The sequence below is a fragment of the Tachyglossus aculeatus genome, chromosome 17 (assembly GCF_015852505.1).
Source record: "Tachyglossus aculeatus isolate mTacAcu1 chromosome 17, mTacAcu1.pri, whole genome shotgun sequence".
NCBI lineage: Eukaryota > Metazoa > Chordata > Mammalia > Monotremata > Tachyglossidae > Tachyglossus > Tachyglossus aculeatus.
In genome coordinates, this window is record NC_052082.1 from 40,830,926 (window position 1) to 40,837,119 (window position 6,194).

The window sequence follows — 6,194 nt, forward strand, 5'->3', positions numbered from 1 at the left end:
AGCACTGTACTAAGGGCTTGGGAAGTACAAGCTGGCAACATATAGAGACAGTCCCTACCCAACAGTGGGCTCAAAAGTGAAGTGATTTGCCCAAAGTCACACAGCTGACAATTGGTGGAGCTGGGATTTGAACCCATGACCTCTGACTCCAAAGCCTGTGCTCTTACCACTGAGCCACGCTGCTTCTCCTAAGCAGTCACTATGTGACAGGAACTGTTCTAAGTGCTGGGGTATATACAAGTTGATCAAGTTGGACACAGTCCCTGTCTCACATAGGCCTCACAGTCTTAAATCGTTATTACACAGATGAGTTAACCGAGACACAGAAAAGTGAATGACTTGCCCAAAGTCACACAGCAGATAAGTAGCAGAGCTGGGATTAAAATCCAGGACTGACTTCCCTGTTCCTCAGTTTCCTCAACTGTAAAATGAGGGTTAAATCCCTGTTCCCCCTCCTACTTGGATTGGGAACCCATGTGGGACAACCTGATAACCTTGTATCTATCCCAGTGCTTAGAACAGTGCTTGGCACATAGTAAGCGCTTAACAAATGTCATTATTATTATTGTAGAATCAGGACTGGACCCAAACTGATCATCCCTAGAGCATGGCACAGATTATGTATTTAACAGTTACCTCAGGAATATTTTTATTAGGGTGGGGTCTGCCCATTGGAAACCCAGGCCCAATGCCAAGTGGGAAAACTTTTAAGATTTCATGGGCCTCCTAATTGGTGAAATCTTGACTTGTCGGTTAATAGCATGGGAGATGCTAGCCACATGATGTTTGAGATTTGGTGACACACTTACTGCCTTCATCCAGGATGGATTAGCCCAGAGGCTACAGTCAGGGAGAGTGCCGATGGGCTGATTTTGCCAGGAGACAGTGGCCATGCCCCTGTGCTGGTCGGAAGAACTGGAGCACTCCAGGTGGCTTTTCCAAGATCCTGACCACGAAGATTTTCCCAGAGCTCCGCACAAGCAAGCAGTGAATAAATATCATGTCTAATAATAAAAGTTGTAGTAGATGTTAAGCACTTATTACACACCTGGTACTGTCCAAAGCATCGGGGTAGACTTGGATCAGCAGAGGGCTGGAGTTTCCGAAGTACAATTCCCCTATCAGGCTGGTGTGAGAACTAATTTGGGTTGCCCAGGAGACAATCCTTGCAGATTAATTTGCAGTCCCAAACCCTGACTGCATCCCTGGCGGATTTCCAAGGGGAGGGAGTGCTTGTCCCTTGACTATCTAAATCTTTGGATTCCCAAGTTCCATCAAGCGGCAAAGAATGATTCGATCCCCCCCAGGAATCTAGTCTGGGAGATTCTATCGCGCTTCTTTGGCATTGTCACACTCCCAGCCCAAATCTGGGAGCTCATCAGGAAGAAATGATCTGGCCACGTGGACAGGTGTCCTGGCAGAGATGAGAAGGCTGTATCCTATTGCCCGGCTAGAACCTAATTTGTTCCTTAATAGGCCTTGCAATCTTCCAGAATCAATCATATTGAGTGCTTATTTTATGCAGAATACTGTACTAAGCTCTTGGGAGAATACAATGTAACAGTTGGCTGAACCCATAAGGAGCGTAGGGTGGAAATCATCCTTCAGAACTATTTTGTGAGTGACTGTAGGGATGACTATAAGGAGGAATGCTTTTCATTATTGTCAGCCAACCTCCCCCAAACCTCGCCTGCCCAGTTTACTCCTGAGACATTTGGAGGGGTATAGCGAATAGCTCTGCAGAGAGAAATGCAGCAATGTCACCACAACTTATCAAGCAGATTGAATCATTTGCACTTACTATTTTCCTTCAGGCCCTGGGGAATCTATCCCTGATTCTGCCACCCGTACGCCGTGTGACCTTACGTAAGTTGCCTCCCCCTCCGTGCTTGAGTTTTCCCCTGTAATAGGAGAGATCTTCATGCTAATCCTGAGAAAGGACTGCAAAAGGAAGCTGGGAAACCCCTTTGCCATAAGAGACATGTTTTTAGAACATCAGGAAAAAGGCAGTTCTCTCAGTGGAATAACAAAAGAATCGAAGACTAACAGGAATCGGTTTTAAGAGGTCTTTCCTCCGCTGATCTCATCCAGGCCAAAAGAGAGATGCAGGAACTCCAGGCCGAGAGCGAGCCAGCCTTCACTGTTGGAACCCTCTGAGTTCCACATTAGGCAATCCACTCTTTTCTTTGTCTTTGGGATCCTGAAACACCTCTCCGGCCTTATCAGCAGGATGCAGGAGGGAGGCGGGAAAAATCGCAGGAAGTGCCAGAGACCTTTTGGAGAAAGAGGAGGAGGGGTGCCCAGGAAAAACGCTCAGAAAGAACAGGCCCAGTGCTTAGTACAGTGCCTGGCACAAAGTAAGCACTCAAGCCCACTGTTGGGTAGGGACCGTCTCTATATGTTGCCAACTTGTACTTCCCAAGCGCTTAGTACAGTGCTCTGCACACAGTAAGCGCTCAATAAATACAATTGAATGAATGAATGAACCAATACCGTTTTTAGAGGGAGAGGGTGCGTCAGCTGCAACCTAGAGGTTAGCCAGAGAACCCCTGGATACTTCACCAGAGTTTGTGCTTAGCCTATTTTAAATTTGATCCTCAACCAGATCATAAAATTGAATAGACAGATTTGGCTCCTGTAACCCTGTGCAATATAATGATAAGAATGATTGTAGTATTTGTTAAATTCTTACTATGTGCAAGGCATTCTACTAAACTCTGGGGTAGAGACAAGATAAGCAGGTTGGATACAGTCCCTTGTCCCACATGGAGCTCACGGTTTAAATCCCCATTTTACAGATGAGGAAACTGAGGCACAGAGAAGCGAGGTGACTCACCCAAAGTCACAGAGCAGACAAGTGGCAAAGGCAGAATTAGAACCCAGGTCCATCTGCCTCTCAGGCCTGTGCGCTTTCCACTTTCCACTTACCCCTTCTCCGGATTTCTTCCACAGCTCGAGAAGCCCTATTTCAGATCCAGCTAATATCTTCGATTCATTAGTGGTAATATTGTTTCTATCAGTAAAGAAGCAATGTTGCCTAGTGGATAGCGCACGGGCCTGGGAGTTGGAAGGACCTGAGTTCTAATCCTGGCTCCTGCACTTGTATACTGAGGGATCTTGAGCATGTCAGTTCACTTCTCCGTGCCTCACTTACCTCATCTGTAAAATGGGGATTAAGATTGTGAGTCTCATGTGAGACACGGGCTTTGTCCAACCTGATTATCTTGTCTCTACCCCAGCGCTTAGAACAATGCCTGGCACATAGTAAGCGCTTAACAAATATCATTAAATTACATTAATTAAATTAATTAAGTTATCACTCTGGAAGGCCAATGATCCCTGAGGTTATTTAGTGTCTTCCATAATGCTGAAGGCTCTCTGAATGCGCATTTCTGATGGAGCAGGAGCAGAGGAGAAGTTTAACTCTATTTTACAGATGGACAACTAAGACTCAGCGAGTGGATTGGAGAAGCAGTGTGGCTCAGTGGAAAACAGCCCGGGCTTTGGAGTCAGAGGTCATGGGTTCAAATCCCGGCTCTGCCAATTGTCAGCTGTGTGACTTTGGGCCACTCATTTCACTTCTCTGGGCCTCAGTTACCTCATCTGTAAAATGGGGATGAAGACTGTGAGCCCCCTGTGGCACAACCTGATCACCTTGTAACCTTCCCAGCGCTTAGAACAGTGCTTTGCACATAGTAAGCACTTAATAAATGCCATCATTTTTGTTATTATTATCATCATCCTAAAAATAATATCTGTTAAGTGCTTATTTTGTGCCAACCACTGTACAAAGCACTGGGGTAGATGCAAGATATTCCGGTCAGAAGCTGTCCCTGTCCTAAGTGCTAATTTTGTGCCAACCACTGTGCAAAGCACTGGGGTAGATGCAGGATATTCCGGTCAGAAGCAGTCCCTGTCCCACATGGGGCTCACAACCTAACAACCTTTCAATCCCAATTTTACAGATGAGGAAATAGAAGCACAGAGAAGTTAAGTGACTTGCCCACCATTGAATTGCAGGGCTCCTGATGCCCAGGTTCTTTCCACTAGCTCAGGGAATTACTGAAGAAAGCAGGAATGGAAAGCAAACCTCCCTTTCCTCTACCCCACCTTCAGATAATAATAATGATGATGATGGTATTTGGTAAGCGCTTACTATGTGCAAAGCACTGTTCTAAGCGCTGGATGAGGCTAGAGCTGAATCCAGGGCCTCGGGCAAAGCTGCAGGATTCCAACCTTCCCACTCCTTGCTTGCACCTGCCCCGGAAATGGAGCTGCTGAGCTGGAAGTCCCAAGAGACGAGGATATCGGGGCCCAAGACCCATCCCTCCTCCTCATCAGAGCTATGGGGCACACAAACCCTCGAGCTCATTGTCTTAGGTCCAGAGGATTGGGGGGCTTCTGTATTCTGGTCAGCCCACTTGGAGCCTGCTTTGAAGAGGGCTGGCCCCACCTTGGCCGAGAGGAAATGCTGAGAGGGGGCTCTTTGCCCTTGGTGAGTGCTGTCATTGTCTCTGAGCTGCCATCTGCTAATCCCGGCCCCCTCCCGGTCCCCCGAACCTCAGAGGGAACAGGACACTCTCTTCTCGTAAACAGCCTCATCAGCCGCGCTTGCTCAAGGTCAAGGGTTTCCAGGAATAACCATCTCTCCCTCTCCCCTTCCCCCAACTTGGCAACCAGAGCCATGTTCTCTGTTGTATGTTCACACTTCTCATTCATGGCGCTTCTAACTTGGCCATGTAAGACTACTGGCAGGTCTCTGCCCACTCTGGGCCTCTGCTTCCTCACGGAGAAAAAATGACAGCCCCATGGACCGATAATAAAACTAAGTAATAGTAATAATAATAATGATGACATTTATTAAGCACTTACTATGTGCAAAACACTGTTCTAAGCGCTGGGGAGGTTACAAGGTGATCAGGTTGTCCCACGGGGGGCTTACAGTCTTAATCCCCATTTTACAGATGAGGTAACTGAGGCACAGAGAAGTTAAGTGACTTGCCCAAAGCCACACAGCTGGCAATTGGCGGAGCCGGAATTTGAACCCATGACCTTCGACTCCAGAACCCATGCTCTTTCCACTGAGCCACACTGCTTCTCATGCACTTACTGTGCACTAAGCGCTATACTAAGTGCTGTGGCAGATACAATACATTTAGGTCAGCTACAGTCCCTGTCCCACATGGAGCTCAGCATCTAAGGGGAGGGAGAATAGATATTCCCTCCCCATTTTACAGATGGAGAAACTGAGGCACAGAGAAGTTCAGTGCCTTTCCCAAAGCCATATAGAAGGCAAATGACTGAGCTGGGATTAGAATCTGGGTTTGTATCTCTATTTTTTTATATTATTTTGTTATGAGTTTAATATGAGCCAGGCACTGTACTAAGTGCTGGGGTAGATGCAAACTAATCCCTGTCCCCCACAGCGCTCACAGTCTTTTTCCTCCCCGTTTTACAGATGAGGAAATTGAGACATATAAATGTGAAGTGACTTGTCCAGGGTCACAGAGCAGACAAGTGGCAGAGCTGGGATTAGAACCCAGGTCCTACTGACCTCCAAAGCACACTGTGCACTTCCAGTACACTAAGTAGCTCAATAACCCCGCACATACTGGGTTGTGGGAGGAAGACCAAGCCGGGATCACAAAGTCTGACTAAATGGAAAAGCCCAGAGAGTGAGGAGATTTGCCCAAGATCACACAGCCCGGGAGGAGGCTGAGATCAGAACTATAATAATAATAAATGATAATGGCATTTATGAAGCTCTTATTATGAGCAAAGCACTGTTCTAAGCGCTGGAGAGGTTACGAGGTGATCAGGTTGTCCCACGGGGGGCTCACAGCTTTAATCCCCATTTTACAGATGAGGGAACTGAGGCACAGAGGAGTTGTGACTTGCCCAAAGTCTCGTAGCTGACAATTGGCGGAGCCGGGATATGAACCCGGCCCTTTCCACTGAGCCACGCTGCTGCTCTACGGTCTCAAACCTCTGAGGCGGTATTTCATTTCGTTTCCCATGAGCTGTTGCTTTCCGAGGGCCTGTTCCATGGCTGCACAGCCCAGGGAAGCTTCCCATCACAATTCCCACTGGTTTTCCCAGTGGGAATTAAGTTTGTTGGTGTGACTTGGAACGCGCGTACCTTTCAAGATCCACAAGGGGGCGCTGCAGGCGAGTGACATGGGCCTTCCTGGAAC